This window comes from Anas platyrhynchos, chromosome 6 (genome assembly GCF_047663525.1).
Source record: "Anas platyrhynchos isolate ZD024472 breed Pekin duck chromosome 6, IASCAAS_PekinDuck_T2T, whole genome shotgun sequence".
In the NCBI taxonomy this organism is placed as follows: Eukaryota; Metazoa; Chordata; class Aves; order Anseriformes; family Anatidae; genus Anas; species Anas platyrhynchos.
This window is the reverse complement of record NC_092592.1, coordinates 10,988,634-11,005,032: the sequence shown is the minus strand read 5'-3', so window position 1 is coordinate 11,005,032 and position 16,399 is coordinate 10,988,634. Positions and strand designations below refer to the sequence as shown.

The 16,399-nt window shown below is 43.9% G+C and overlaps 1 protein-coding gene across 2 annotated transcripts in view; it reads left to right on the top strand.

The window, feature by feature from the left end:
• Nucleotides 1–2,038: 2,038 nt before the first annotated feature.
• Nucleotides 2,039–16,399, top strand: part of PHYHIPL (phytanoyl-CoA 2-hydroxylase interacting protein like) — a 126,062-nt gene continuing 111,701 nt past the window's right edge. Inside the window, exon 1 of one of the 2 annotated variants that reach the window (XM_072040059.1) lies at nucleotides 2,039–2,279. The gene's annotated coding sequence lies outside the window, so the exon portion shown is untranslated. Of the gene's footprint in view, nucleotides 2,280–2,470; nucleotides 2,539–16,399 lie in introns of those variants that run through there. The other variant, XM_013105801.5, reaches the window with a different exon arrangement.

Below are 16,399 nucleotides of genomic sequence, written 5' to 3'. Positions count from 1 at the left end.
ATCTTCCATCTTCACTAAAAGTAGTTACAGATGCTCCATTGTTGATTCAGTGCTTTTGTTTTTTTTCCATCATACTTTTGGACTCCAAATGCTAGAAAGAGCTATATTTTAGAATTTTGCATGCAGTTTGATGAGCTTCTTGCTTGTACAAGCACAGCATTGACTTTTCCTATGAGTGATTAATGTGGAGAATATCCAGAACCGCTAGTGTGGATGAGAACTTGGAAAGTTTTTTTTTTTTTTTTAAGGGATTTGAACGTCAGGACTGTAGAGTGTGGAAATAACGCTTCTGGCACTGCTGGCTTTCTTGGCTGCTGGTCTTGTCTGCTCACCTCTCCTAGATCTTGGCTCTCCCATACTTGGCCCTAATTCTTGCTCTCTTCTGGTGAGCAGTAAAGTTTCAAGTGACTACTAGTGGGAGATTTAGAGACATTTCAAAGTTTCAGGCAGAATTGCATTTCCCTTGCTCTTTGTAGGGACTGCAGCACTCTACAGACAATAGCAGTGAAGGCACAGATGCTGGTAGTGATCACTGGGCATTGAAATGAAATTTGTAAGCACAACATAAACAGCACACTGATTACAAGACCAGTTGAGATGAGGCCATCATTTCTTCGTATGGGTGATTATGAATGAAGAATAAGTGAAGAAAACATTTGTTTACTTCTTTGATTCTTTTTTTATATGTTCATAAAAAGGAGCATCTGTCCTTTTGCATGATGTTTTTATTACAGTTTAAAAATGATTATGCAGAGTGACTCCACAGGGCATCTCCTGTAACCACCACTAACTACACAATTATACATAGAAGGATTCTTTAAAAGCCACCCACTTCCTCTTTAATTGTTGGAGTACAATGGCATGTTTCTTCCTAGCTTCCCATCTGTCTGTAATATCACTACTAAGACCAATGTGTCCATGTTCTTCAGTTGCATATTAATATGGGGTTATTCTTTCTTGGAGCTGCTGTGAAGACAGTATAATGAAACCCCAAAACCAGGATTGCATATGGTCTCATTTCTAGTGCATCGTCTTGCTGCATAAATGTGTCAGAAGATAAAGTCTTTGGACTCAACAGGTGTATTGGTCTGCTGGCAATTGTAAAACCCAATATTTTCAAGTCATCTCTCTGCTGACATCATTCTGTGATGAATTTGTAAGCTTCAAGACTGTTTGTGTCTGCTCCTCAAATCATTTTTTGTGTTTTTTTTGTTTATATTATCTGGGGCAAAACAGGCATTAAATCATGTACTGTATGAAGATACTTTTTTAAAAATCTCCACTATAATTGAGTACAATTGGAGGCATTGTACCCTTGGTCTATGTTGGGTGTAAGTGAAACTTCCTGTGCGTTTCAGGGTCTGTACATATGCATAAAAACCCAGAATGCTGTGACAGAATCACCGAGCCTGTTCCTTTCACCTCCATTCCCAAAAGCAGTCACAGTTCAGTGTTTCATCTTAAAGCATTTTTATCTACTTGAAATTTTCCAAGCTCACAAAACTTGGCAGCAGACAAACGAAGATATTTGTGACTCCTGAAGGAAAATCATTTTCCAATAAACATTCCAGTATATTTTCATGCTACTCAACATGAGGGGTGTGTGGAAACCTCAAAAAGATGGCGAAAGCTTTTTTGCGTGACCTCCAACTCTTCATGTCAGATTTTCCCTTTGCTTGGAGCAAGTGAAAATCACGTTGTTTTGTTCAAGCACAGAAGTGTGTAATAGAGCAATGCTTCCTTCCCTCTACCCATGCTGTGATCTTACACGTGCCTTTTTTTTTTTTTTTTTTTTAAGCCAAATTCAGGCTTCTACCCTTGATGATACATTGTATCACCCCCTTAAGGTGCGGACTTTCCCACTTTTTCCCCTCACTCCCTGCCATGTGCTGTTTTTGCCTGTTCTGCAATTCATTTCCCCAGGGGTGCCACCAGACACCTGAGTGCCTCAGCTGTGCCCTCAGGGCGTGGCTGCCAGAACTTTCTGGAACATTCCAGAAGTGGCGGGACCAGGTGTATGGGGGGCGGCCCCGCCCTCTCCTCACAGAGCGCCTCAGGCCCTCAGCCAGCACCAGGGCGCTCAGGATCGGCCCCAAATTTCCCCCCAGCCCCACTGTGCTCCTTGTCCCCTCCATGCAAGGCGTGTTCGGGAGCAGCTCCAGCCAGCTCAGCCCCGCGTGGTGACCCCCAGCCGCTGCTTCGCCATTTGGACCGAAAGGAGATGGCGCCCACAGGCTGCCGAGCTGAGGCTGGCCATGGCCATGCTGTGTAGCACACAGGTAAGGATTTCTCAGCTGTGGGGAGCAATTTGGGGGTGCAAAAAAGCCTTTCTGTGTCATGAGGTACACCTGGAGGGGCTGCTGATGGATGGTGCTCCAGGTGGGGAGGGTTGGTGGGGAGGGATGGGGCATTCAGTGCTGTGCTGGGGGGCTGTGAGGGGAAGCACCTGCTTTTATCACCTCACCTGCTGCTGAAGGAGGAGTGCCAGTCTTGGTGAGCAGAGGCAGGAGGAGCAGCATCCAGGAGCACCATTCTAAGGTAAGTCCTCTTAAAAATCCTGTGAGAGAAATTGTCTGGAAAGTTGTTGGTGGCCCAGCTGCATCTGGGCACACGATCCCTTTCTTTGCTCTCCCTTGCACATACAATGGGGCCCTGCACAGAGCTGGGGCTCTGTCTGTGGAGGCAAGGCATTGTCCGTGTGCTGGGTGGTCCCTAAAGCCTTCGAGGTCTGGCTGTGCAGCTGGGTGTCGATGCCTGGATTTCGGCCATGGAAGGACTGTAGAGGATGTTTTATTCTCCGAATACTTGATTTTTAAGTTGTTTTAAAATGTTGCGTTGTAGCCAGGGGTATTTGAAATTGCATATTTAGTCTCACTGAGGCCTGGTTTGCCAGGTGCAGGCGTAAGCAGTTATGTGAAGTGGAAGAGAAGCAGCCACAGGGAAAGGAAGTTCTCTGTGTGGCTGTCCCCATGTTTGGGGCGCTGTGCAAGTAGGGATGGTGTGTTTCTGTGTGTGATACTGCATGATTTTAAGCTGCCTTCCAGTGTGATAAGCTCTGTGATGAATTCAGGGCTTGGCTGTGTGAGAGAATCACATATTATTCACGCAGGTTGTGAGTCGTGAAAATCAGTTTTAAAAAACAAGGAGTACAAAAGCTTGTTGTAAGAAGTAGCTTTGGTGTAGACTGTTAAATATGCTTGGTTATTAAATATCTATGCAATCTGACCTTACACCTTAATACCTCGGTCTGTGCCTACTTGTTATGTCTGTGCAAATACAAGAGCAATCAAAAAGCAGTTGTGATTCAAATTAGCAGTATTTTTAAACATATGATAAAGGAATTGCTTTCAATTTCAAGTCTCTGATACTTTTGCAAAGGATAGGAGTAAAGGCACTAGCAGCAGATGGCAAAAAATTTGTAGCAACAGGCAGTGTGACATCTAAGTAGAGCTTTCCCAATGCCCCTGCTGTGGCAGCAGATGGAGAGATTGGCAAGTAGGGAGGATGTTACTTCCATGGCGTGCACTGCTCCGAGAGACGGGCTTCGCTGGGGTGAGCCGGGTTGGCAGAACAGAGCACGCTGCGGCAGCCAGGGCCGAGGGGAGAGTAACAAATGCTGAGAAGGGGATTCCAAAGGCACCACAAAAATGTAGCAAAACTTCTAATAGCATTTTGAGGTTTTCATTGCTTTTGACCTTCTCTGACTCTTTTTACAGGGCAAAATATCAGTCCTGTGGCTTTCCATCAACCCGTGTGCGCACACACACACAAAGGCATTTCAGCATTCTGTAAACCTCTGCAAAACATCCAGAAGCTTCAAAATCTTTCTGTGCCCTGTTGTTTCTGGGACAAATCAAACTTATATATCTGAGCATATCATTCAGATAATTGCTGTCATCTGTACCTGCTAGCAAAAACATTAAAATAATGTTTAATTGTGCTAGAAAAAGAAGCCATTTTTCTTCTGCTACAACTTTGATTTCATCAGAACTGGTAGAAAATGATTTTTTAATGAAATCTTCTAGGTTGGCTCGTTTACATCATGCCTAATATACCCCCTCCTGTTTTCTTGCAATTCACTTAACCCATCCAAAATAATAAAACTTTACTATCTCTTCACAACTTTATAAGTGATCTCTGTAGTTCTGACATTTGGAATTGTGACTCCAACAGTCAGATTAGTATGTGGAAATGTCAGCTTTTTGGCCCTGTGGTGACTAGCTAATTATTATTAAGGGTTTTGGAATGATACCCTTAACTGCTAAGAAGTGCAAATTAAAAGATTCCCAAATGATTTAGTTATAAACATTGAGGATTTTTTTTAAGAGTTGATGATTGATTGCATTGCTGAATAACGAATATGTTTTAATAGAAACAGTATTTTCTTCTCTGCTTTGCAAGCTTTACTGTCTGCTTGGAAATAAAATGTTCTTTCAGGTAGTTATAGGGCTGGCACATCTGATGTGAATCCCCTATAACACCTGTAGAAAAGTGTGCTGGGACTTCATAACGTGTTTGGTGCAGTGAGAAAAGGTGTGCTTCTGCTGTGCAGTGATAAGGGTATAGGGGATGTTAACGATTTTCTGGTGTCGATGAGGAGCACAAGGACAGCTGCAGCTCACATGTGGGTCATAAGCAATGAAGGAAACTTCTGTGTGAGTCTCACTGATCAAAGATTTTTTTTTTTTTCCTTTGCATGTAAAGCTGTAGTGTGTCAAAGCTGCTCTTGGTGAGTTCATACAATACACTTGTAGCTTGCTGAAACTCTGTCTGAGGACAGTGACCTGTGAGTTGTGGTTTAAAATCTGCCGCTGAGCTTTGAGGTGCCCAGAGGCACTGTCTGGACTCGTCAGGAATCGTGAAGCAGCTGTATTTCATAAGAGTCTGGAAGCTGGCCGGGTAATAGCCTCACAAAACAACATTGTTCTGGCTCAAACGATGAACTTCATTAGATCAGTATAGCCACGCATATTAAAGAATTTCAAACAAGCTTTTACGAGATTACATAAAAGTATCACATGTTTAGAGGTTTTATAACTAGTGAAGTCTGAGAAAATTACCTACTGCTTATTAAACTTTCTTCCATCCTCAGAGTTCCATAGTCAACAACACTGGAGTACTTTGGCTATTGCTGTCTTACATTTTAACTGAAGAAAATAAGTTAAACATTTTGGTAGTTTAGACTTTTCAATAACAAATAACTATTTTATATGGTTTGTGGAATTGCAGCAACTTCTGCTTCAATGTTTTTCTTTGGTCATATGGTTCATGTAATTTCAGGAAGAAAGGTAAAAGACTTGAGATGTGGTTAGGGGAGTCAGTGATTGTTTTATTTCTGTGATTGACCTATTCTAAATAAATTTAGGTATTGGGAAGTTGTTTTTTAGGAAAATAGCGAGTTGGCATTGAATCAAATGCAGTGCAGTAAGTAGAAGTTTTAGTGCAAGCAACAGGAGATGCACTTAAGGTAGATTAAGAGTTTGGCCAAAGCTGATCGTCAGAGTTAAGATAAGCATGTGTGGGTTTTTTGTTTGTTTTTACCACATAGAAGTTTAGTTTTTGGCTTTGCATGTACATGTGATTGTGGGATTTTAATGCAGATTTCTACAACATGCTACTTATTTATTAAAATTAGATTAGCTAATGGTTGATCTTTAGAGGTCTTAAAGTTGTAGAGGATAAGATCTTTGTGGTAATAAATGAAAAACATCTATTGTGCTCCCCAGGCAATGGAAAAAGGAGTAAAGCTTTTATAACTGCAGTGTGCTGCACAAGTACTTCATTTGCATGCAAAGTACTTAAAATAGATAAGACAACTTTGTAAGCCCTGTTTGGTGGAAGCAGGTGGTGGTATACCTGGGAACAGCCATGGTGGGGTAGGTCAAGATCCATGTGGTCCAGAAATGTGTTGTCAAGAGTCAAGAATATTCCCTAGAATTTCCTTTTGGACTCTAGCAGATAACTCAGAGGCTTCCAGACAACTGGATCAGTTTCTATTTTGATGGTTATGTTGAGAAGATGGGGGAAAAAGAGGTCCACAATTTAATTATTTAAATGTCTTTTTTCAAGATGCATCTGAGGATTGTGCCTGGGGCAGCCTGGCCCTTTCTGGGGGATCTGTCCCTCTCTGCCTGATTTATGGGCAGGGCAAACTTCCTTTGCTGACACAAACTTAACCAAGCTTCGTTAGACAAACTTGGGAATTCTTTTTTTTTTTTTTTTTTCTTTTTTGTTATCTAAAAGTGTTGACATCATTTTTTGATCTTCCCTAAGATTCCCTGAATAAAATACATGGATGAATGTGGGGTGTGGGAGAGACATGTCCACATGTTACTGTTTGTCCACAGAGTGAGAAAGGGGTAAAACAAACTCTTCAGTGGCTCAGGCCAGGCTTGTTCCTTGCTGATCCAGGTTGCAACACTTGCCCCGTGAGTGATGCCCTTGTGATACAATGCTGGGAAAACGTTCTTTTTTTCTTAGAAGAAAAATGTTGTTTTTATTATTCAAGTCTACGAGTTTGCTTTCAAGTTCTTCATGAAATCTCCAGAGCTTCCCCTTCCCAACCAATGCAGCCCAGGATTTGCAGCTGACCTCTTTGGGGTGAAGTCATCAGGAGAAAGTTCTTGTTTTCCTGTATCTGTTTTCCAACACAGCCCTGTTGCTTTATTAATTTTACCGGCGTAGACATGTGTTTTAAGTCTGACTTGCATTACATTAGGAAATCCTCCCACAGCACAGACCTCTCTAAACATTGTTTGTTGACTTACGGGAACAAGATCATTCCCATTGCACGCTGGCCTTCAGAAACAGACTGATGTTTGTGTGCAGCAGCCACATGCACCAGGAGGCGGGGCAGCTCAGCCCCCTTCCTGTTTGCAGAGCTGAGGGAAAAAGAACAACAAAATAGAAATGCTATTGTCTGAGAAAGGCCTTTCTGCATTGAAATGCACATCAAGGCTGCTTTTCTTTAAAAAATAAAGAAGGACGTGATTGCAGGCAGGAGGCTCCTGCACGCCAGTGTGGAGGAGGTAGACGATACATCTGTGTCTGTCAGCCTGCCCAAAAGAAGCGGGCAGGAGTGTCCGACCGAACGACTAACAGGCAACGCTGTCCCCATCCACCAAAAAAGAAGTGAGAAACTCGGGGGGAGTATCTGGCATTTCTCTGAGGAATGCACTGATCCCCACCGTGATGCGAGAGCACTTCACGACCGCACACTGGCACTCGTTTGCTGTGCTCGCTGCCAGTTTCCCTCCCACACGTGCTCCATCCCAGAGTTAAAGTGAGTCTGGATGCTGGACAGCTAATCAACTGTAGGAAAATTAACGTGTTGGAGACGGTTCCTCCGTTGCGAGGTGCTTGCTGTTTAATAAAACGCAGCACGCTGTCACGTATCGCATACTTACACGACCCTGCTGGCCGCCTGCTCTGTTGGCTTGTGTTTTTGGCTGAGTTTTAGCATTTCTCGGAGTTGAATTTCTCTCTTCTGTTGCCATTGCCGAGGGGAGGATGGGTGCAAGTTTGGTGCTGGGGAAGGCAGCTGAGGTCCTTGACTGCGCTGCATTTTCCCTGGGGGACAGCAAGTTCCTCTGGTGCTCCCTGGGCACTGGCTGGGAAAAACACCTGCCTCATGGAAACTGCATTGTGACCCATTGGTGGCTGTTCTGGGGACAGGAGGCTCAAGGGGTAAGGGGAGGTGAAGCCCCTTCTGTTAAAGGGCACACAGGTTCTGCTTGTGGTGCTTCTTGCGCAGAAGAGAGGAGGCCTGCATGTCAGCTTCCAGACCTTGGGATGTCCGCACCTCGCCGTGGTCAGGACTCTGGCATGTGCAAGCCAGCCCATCCCTTTTGAAAAATTAAAAAACAAACTGAAGTCATTCTTCTGCTATGACCAGTGAAAGATAACTGCATTGGGACGGTCGTGAAATACTTCGTGATTTACCACCTAGAGTTTGGGTAACAGCAGCGCTGTCCCCTTCCAGCAAGGGCGATTCAGGCAGTGGTGCCTGCAGTGGACACAAATCCCGGTCAGCGGGCTGTGCCTGTGGGCCATGTGCTGCACAGCCCCTGTGCTCGGGCCCAGCTCCTGCCCTGCTCAGGAAGGGCTCCATTTGCCCCATCCAATGGGCCAACAAACGTGTACAACTGCTGTCATTCTTCCCGTCAGCTTTAGCTCACTTCCAGCATGTATCACATGCCGTACGTTTGTTTAGGGACTAAACCGATGATTAAAATATCCAGAAGAGACAGCAAACAATACACCCTGACAGTTAAAGACAATTTTTCATGTTGGCTTTGCTGAAATAGGGATCTCCATTATGTTACCTTTTTTCTAAGTATTTTAAACCCTTTATTTTCCATCTCCATAACATCTGAAAAATTTAGCAGGAATTTCGCTTATTTGCAGTTTCTTCCAGTCTTTGGCAGCTCTGCTAATCTTCATTCTCTCGATCGCTGGTGTAAGTCTTGGTAAAAATACCCACAAATTCAGCATTGAACATGTTAGGGGCTAAAGTTGCTGTCCTGAAAGTTTATTTGCTAGTACATAGAGTGCTTTTAGGAACATGAAAGAAAAATATTCATGCATCATATCACCTCATTGACCTTAAGCTTCAGCCTGGCTCATTTTACGTACACTGGGGAAATGGCCAGGGAAGCTCCTGCCAGCCCAAAGAGCTGGTTGGTGTCAACCAGCTGCGGCAGCGCATCGTGCTCTGGGGTTACTGTCGTGGGCCAGAAAAGGAAGCCGCAGCTCAGAAAACAGCAGAGGCATGTGGCTGGAAGAGGTATGCAGTGTTAGGCTTGTCCAGAAACAACTGAGGTAACGTTTTAGAGGGATAATTTAGCGAAAGGAAATCGCTGTCCTCCCACCCGTTGCACGCATGCAGGCAGGGAGGGGCAGCCAGACAGAGGCAGAGGAGGGGGGATGTTTTGTACTGACATGGTAACGGTGTTGTCTGGAGAGCAGCAGAGACTTTGTCACTGTCTCAAAATAAACAGATGACTTTGGACACGGGAGAAAATACAGCAGCTCCTCAAGAAGACGTCAACTGCTGCCGTCAGCAGAGCTGCGCTCTCACTGCAGGAAAAGCAGAGCTCCACCTCATCTGGAGATGAGGGCTGTGAGGAGAAACTGTTTTCTGCTCTCGGCTTCCATGCCAGGCAGGAGAGGAGCCCCTGGGGTCCCAGCCACTGCCTGTCCCGGTCCAGTCAGCCCCTGGGGGCCACTTGCTTTTCCAGGCAGAAACACCCCTGAGGAAGGACTGTGTGTGAACTGTTGCTTTTATGCGCTGGAGGAAAAATCGCTACAAAGTCTCTATGGTTATATCCACTGCTAAGGAACAAGTGGAAAATATCAGCATACAAAGAATCTTAATTGTTAGGGTGTTAACCTTTCCTCACCAATGAAACCGGTCCCGGCATGCTTCAGCTCTTGTTAGGGAGCCAAAATATAGTCCCAATTCAATGTAAGCCAATGTTTTATTTTTATTAGGCACTTTTATACCTTAACATTTGTCTTAGGTGATTCTTTAAAGTCCTGTTGGCAAAGCAGGCATTGTTGCAGCCAACTGAGAGGTGCAGGATCTCAGGTGTGTTCCTGCAAGCTCAGCCAGGGCTGCCCCTGCCTTGGGAAAATGCTCCATCGTGCTTCTCCTTAGTGGTGCTGGTCCATGGTGGGTGCTGAGATTTGTCAGTCTGGCCTTTCTCAAAGCAAGGCTCCTCGCTGAGCCTGCTGCTCTGCTTATAGCAAAAATGATAATTTAAAGTACTGACTTTATTTTATTCTTTGCTATTAATTTTTCTCCATCTCAGGGTTGCAGGCACAGTGTTGCTTGATGTTGGTTTCTGACAGTATCTCAAGGGTGCAGAAGGTGGTGTGTTCGCAAGGCCCGCACATCTCTGTGCTGCAGAGCTGCGCATCTGTGTGCCCCCAGGGAAAGCACGGGGAGAGGGTTTACAGGGGAAGGGCAGGGCAGTCCCCACTGAGAGGCTGACAAAAACATGGGCTTGAGTTTGTCACTGGGGCTGTGTTGGGCTCGTACTACAGAAACTCGGAATTTTCAGCATCTGTGAAAATGTATACCATTTCTCTATCTGTTCCAACAGAAATTGTGTGCTCTCTGTATGTTATAGGGGCTGGTGGGTTTGTTCAGCACCTAAAGGAAGACAAGTGAATTTTCTGCACATCATGAAGCATGTAGCTCCAAAGAATTTCACCCTACGTGTTCCAAGTCCCAACAGGATCTGTTCCCCTCTGATTGCTATATCCCAGCTATCTAAAGCTGTGATCACACAGTATTTATTTGTCCTCCTGAATCATTTCTAATGGGCTCAGGTCTTCTGCAGTTGGGGCTGATCCTCTGGCAGCAGTGCTGCATGCTCCAGCTGTCCACATCTGAATCAGACAACTACAGATTTTGGATCTGAAACTATTTTAGAGGTTTTTGTTTTTGTTTTTCCAGCCTATCACGATAAGTATGGCACAACATTGATACAGGATTTTAGCTTTTAATTAAGAAAATCCACGAGTCCTGTGAGCTTTGAAATACTGTCAGCTCCAATTGCATCCCAGGGTTGGAAGTGGAAGTTTTGACCCACAGATGTTGCAGTAGTGAGGGCCATAACCCCCAGACCTTTTAGCTTACTGCAGGTAACAGGTGCAGGCAAAGGCTTGTCAGTGGCTTTTGTGCCCCAGCACATACAGAGTTTTAGTTCGGGGATGATATTGGGATAAAGCAAAGACTTTCCCTGCTGCTCTGCTTTCCTCTCCTCCTGTTTCCACATGCCCTTTCCATGTGCCACCGTAGCAGGCATTTTGCAGAAGTGCAAACCAGAGTTTTTCTTTCAGTACCCTGGTGTTCTGTTAAGGCTCGAGGGATATTTGGGACTACATGGCTGCAGTTCACCTGGGATTAGGGCAATAACTTCAGTGCTCTTTAAATCCCACAGATGTTCCCTTCCAGCACTTGCAGCTTGTAGAGATTTTGAAAACCAAGACTTACTGAAGCATTTATTCAAGTCCTTCCAGCAAAAGTCAAACGTGCTCGCTTCCTTCTTGCATTCCTGTTGTAATATTTTGGGCTCCCCAGATAGAAAAAGGCAAATTAGTTCACCAAGTCCCATGGAGCATCCACATCAAAAAAAGGTTGCTTATTTTTCATATATCTCATGCTGCTTACACCACTCTTCTCCCCACCTTCCTGGTTGCCTTCTTACTAGGCCAATTTTCCTGAAAATAAGTAAGACAAACTCTATGACTACTTGGCTGTAAAGGTGGTGGTTGTTTTTTTTTGTTTTTTTTTTTTTTTTGTTTTTTCTTTTCTCCCTATAAAGCTGGAAAGAATAAAAAATCTGTTCTCAGTTACTCTACTTAGGTGTGAAACTTGCCAGACAGCTTTCATACCCTGTAGGCACTCAGTTCCCAGGAAAAATCATAGTTTGTCTCTACAGTAATGAACAAGCTTTTTTAGATGTTAAGGCTATAAGAGAAAAGGTTTTGCTTATGTAAGTGAGCATTTTCATTGCGTTATCTTGTTATAGTACAGTGACCTAAAAGGTCAACAGAATGAAATTCATTGTAATAGACTGATGTATTTAGTGAGCTACCAAAAGTCTTTATACATTCTAAAAAAATAAAAATAAATTTTTACATCACCCCCAGTAAGTCCAAGAGTGGCTTGAATGTTTTTCTTCCCTTCAGCCTAGTGTGGGCTTCCCAGTGTCCTCTCCTACAGCAGTTTGGATAGAGCACGTTTGGACAGCAATGGCTTGACTAAACCATTGGTACAGATCTTCAGCAATCCTCTAGGTGACTGAAATTCATAAAACAATTTTGAAATAATAGGTATTACAGGACCAAATTTTCTTTTGATGGACAGTTCAAATTAACCTGCGTGGAAAACTTGTATGTCATTTGGAAATGAAAATGAACTCAAACTTGGGAACTGGAATACGTCAAAATTTCTCTCTGCTGAAAACCTCTACCAAATGCCTCTCTGTTAGTTTCTCTCTGCAGAGAGGCTGGGAAGGGACTCTTACCAGACAGATTTTTGCCTGAGGAGCAGTGTCGTCAACACATTCGCACTCACCTTTCAATCCAAGGCTCTTAGATAAATAGCAGCTTGGGTAACGGGGGGCTATGTGTTATTTGTGCAATGTTTTTGCAAGCAATAAGGCTGGTAAATGCCTAGCAAGTTCTGAAAGGTTTTTTGACCTGCACAGTAAGGACACAAATTGAATTTGGTTACACAGACCTCAGCAGGGCTTTCTGTTGGAGCAGCACTGCTGTGTCTGTTCTTCCCACCCCAGCACTGGGCTGAGGCAGCTCCCAAGCAGCCACATTTTTGTTTGTGGCTAAGCTTACGTGCCTATAAAGCCAGCGTGCTCTGGAGGACCTGCGTACAGCACGTTCTCATCAGGCACAACGCCATGTCAACAGTGGTGGTGCAGGCCTGAGCCCCATGGGCACCTCAGGGCCTGGTGCTGATTGCTGCAGGGCCTTCCTCTGCCAAGCCTCTGAGCAGCTCTGAGGTTTGGGACCTCTTGCTTGAGAGCGCTGTGAATTGCATGCTGTGGTACTGCCCTGAACTCTGAATTTTTGCTGTTTACCGTTAACAAAGAAAATATGTTGGTATTGGTGTGAAAACTTGCTGTGCTTCCAGAAATCATATCAAGGAACAAATTCCCATGTTATCAGCTAGGACAGTTTTGGTTTCTTCTCATTTTTAGCATAGATGTGTTTCATCAGAACTATGGGATAACTTTCTGGACTGAATTCTCTTCCTTTGAAATATTCTGCATAATTAAAATTGCACAAGTCTTTCTGTTAAAACAAAAAAATCACAAAACATACAACAACATAAATAAAACTAAATATTGTAGGTATTTTTTTCACACACACACAAAAAAATTCCTGGTCCATTTGGTTCTTATCCAGTTTTCTCCACTTGTTGGGAAGCTTTCATGGACTTGATGCCACACTTCTGCATGCACTAAGGAAGAAACAATATCCCTGGAATGAGGAATAAGCTGCTTACAGGAGTCTTAATAGTAGTTGATTCTCTTTTCTGGTGGAAGCCCATTAGAGGCATGTTAAAATGTTTTGAGCACTTTACAGTCATCTGCTTCAAATACACTATTTAGACCCTTAGAGAAAGGAGCAAGTGAGTTTTGCCTTGCAATCCAAGCCAGCCTCCCCAGCATGCTGTTTTCTCAGCATGGTTTTGTGATCACCCCCTCTGGCTGCTGCAGGTAACAGGGCAGTTTTGCAGCCCAGGTGGTTTCTTCTTCACCTGAGAAGTACAAATCCCCACTGCAGTGCTCGCATAGAGCGCAAGTGCTGCTCCTTACAGAAGGGCCCTTTCCCCGAAATACAGATGCCAGCCCTGAGTCCCCTACAGTTCTGGGTTTTCTTGTATGGCACAGCGCTGCTCTCTTCAGGAGCTGAAGGGCTGCAGTGGTCCAGTGACAGCTTCCACCCAAGGACTTGTCTGGGTGAGAGGCCTGGTGGGTGAGCAGAGGGGGTATGGGGATAGAAAGGGCACCGGCTGGAGGCATTTTTGTGCCAAAGGCACTGAGCGTTCCTGCCACGCTGCTGGTGCGCTGCAAAATGGTGTCACAGGCCCAGGAGTGCAAAGTCTGTCGCTGGGAGCAGAGCTGTGCTGCTTCCTTCGCTCAGGAAAATTTGTTATTTGTCTTAAATGCACTTCAGGCCTTAAAGCTCAAATGGACAGTGATCAAGCACAAGCCTTTCCACTAACCAGAGCAAATATATTTTAAGGTTCAGGGAAAAAATGTAGCATCCATTTCCCATTTATATGCATTTTTTTTTAGTATTTTCTGATCTTGTTTACGCTAGAAAATAAAGTCCCCAAAGGCTGAAAATTCTTTTTTCCCCTTTTACTTCCATTAAGACACCAAAAAGGAAGTTCTATGACTCTGGTAGGAAACCTGTTTTTGTGAACTTGCCAATCTGTATCCAGCTCAGGCACAGCCATGGCTTTAGTTCAACAATCAGCAAGCCTCCAGCTGTTTGGGCCTGGTACTAATAGCCGAGTTCACCCATTTGCTCTTAAATTATGTGCCTTTTGGGCTGCAGAGAGGGCTCTTTGACAGGCAGCTGAATGTTGGCAACCTGACTGTGAGGCTGACAAGAGCTACAGAGGCTTGAGCTCATAAATCCACATTTTGGAGATCTGGGTGTACTACCCAAATTGGTAAAACACCGCAGTGTTAGCTGCAGACCTCAGATACACAAATCATTAAAAAAAAAAAAAATACAATGTTAGCTGCCTGGTTCTGAGTTCCTTTACTATGGCATCACCCCAGGCAATTTGCTCTCAGCTGTCACAACCAGGTTGTCTTTGCTGCCGCTGTTTTCAAAGACTGGTGAAGTACCCGTCAGGTTCCCTGCTCCTGAGATGTGTTATGGGAGGCAGCACCCCAGGCAGACCTGGCTTTATTAGCTCTGCCATCTCGCCGTCAGCCTCATTCTCCCCAGCTCCCTGGGTGTTCGGCACCATCTCTGCTCTCAGACAAGCTTCTCCCAGTGTGGCTTTTCAGGTCCTTTACGGTGCTTCAGAAAGGACTTAACCTGGGCCTGCGGAAGCTCTTGTAGATGCTGTGAGGACTCTGGTTTGCTATTACGTGGTTTCTTAAACTCAGTGGTCTGCTTTGTATCAATTTAATTGTATTTTAGAATGAGCCAATTTAATTAATGGTTTCCCTCAGGATATTAAACAGTAATATATCAGATTCCTTACTGAAATCTATAAATGTTAAATTGTCTCCAATTCATTTCTTTAGTCTAATTTTGTCCATTTCTTTTAAAAATGCAATCAAGCTCATCTGGTAATATTTTCCTTTAATGAACATATGTTGTTTGATTGTCAAGATGCAAGTCACCTTGACCTCAGTTTCAATTAGCATTTCATGCTGGGTAGTACTGAATATGCGTTCTTGCCATATTATCTATTGAAAATTCACTTTTGATGTGAGGCTTTGGAAAATCCAATTTCAAATTTCCAAATAACCAAAGTCGTCTCCCCCCCCCCCACCCCCCGACAGCTCTCTGACAAGGACCCTATTAAGCAGGGAAGGCTTTTACCCATAGACTCCTTAAAAATAATGGTTTCACACTGAAAAAATGCTCTGCTCTGATTTTCCTCTCTGTGGTTGCTATGCCAGCAGTTTCCTAGATCAGGGAGGCTTCACATACTCTTTTTTTTCTCCCTGCAGTTGTGAAACCATCTGGGGCTTTAGTTGCATTTCTGTTACAGTCTGGGAAATCCGTGCTTCTGAGGCGGAGGGATGACTTGCACAGGGAAGGGGAGAGGGGAGGCTGGGGTGCATGGGCCCCTCTGACCGCTGCACTGCTATGCTGAGGGTGCTTCTGCAGGGTACAGCTGCCTGCACAGTCAAGGAAAAGAAGCTAAGGCTGATAGCTGGTTGAAAAAGCAGTACTGGGATGCATAGTTTAGGTTTCCTATCAACTGGGACAGCTTTTGGAGCAAGTGTGCACAAGAAAGATGGGCTTCACCTCAGCCATGCCTGGTTGGTTGTGGTTATTCTGCTGGCATTATTCATCACCGAGGCTTATATGTTGGTTTTGTTTCATTTTCCAAGCTAGAAAAGCATTCGAAGAGTGCATAAATCTGGATGATGCATCACGAGCAGAGAAAATGATGAAAATCCTCTAATCCAGTAATAAAAATAATAGAATATAATAAAACTTGTGAAAGAATAACAAAGACCATTACAAGTAAATAGTTCTTGATAATCAGAGTACATAAAAATAGGCAGGGCAAGAAGCACATGTAGATGTATTCTAGGCACAAATGCTGCAGATCTTAAACAGGGAAAAAAAAAAACTAAGGTGTGTGAAAAGCAATGTCTGGTTTAAATAAGAGTGTAGACACAAAAAATATGTCAAAAGCTTGGTAGAAGTGGAATGCTGTAATAAGAAGAAACAAATCGTACAAGCATGACAGCTCTCACCATGAGAAGGCGTGCTTATGCATCTATCATTTAAGGTGTCAGGAACAACAAAACAACCCACTTAATGGGGAATCTTTAGATGCATAGAAAAGTTATTGAAAGTACTTGCCCATGTTGTTCCTACACATGCTAAAACATTGTAGGGAAAGAGGATTTCCTTCCTTTTTTTTTTTTTTTTTTTAATTTGGTGGATTAATGGATATAAGTAGCTGAAGGGGGAAAAAAGGACTGATAAATAGCCAGCATCTCTATTGAGAAGAGAGAGCAAACCACTGTTCGATGAACTCCTAATTATCTGCAGAAATAGGTGGCTATTGAGTGACAAAGGTTCTTGAAGATGTCAAATCACTTGGGACAGTTCAAGCGGGTGTTATTCGGGATTGTTCGGGGCAGTGAGAATATGG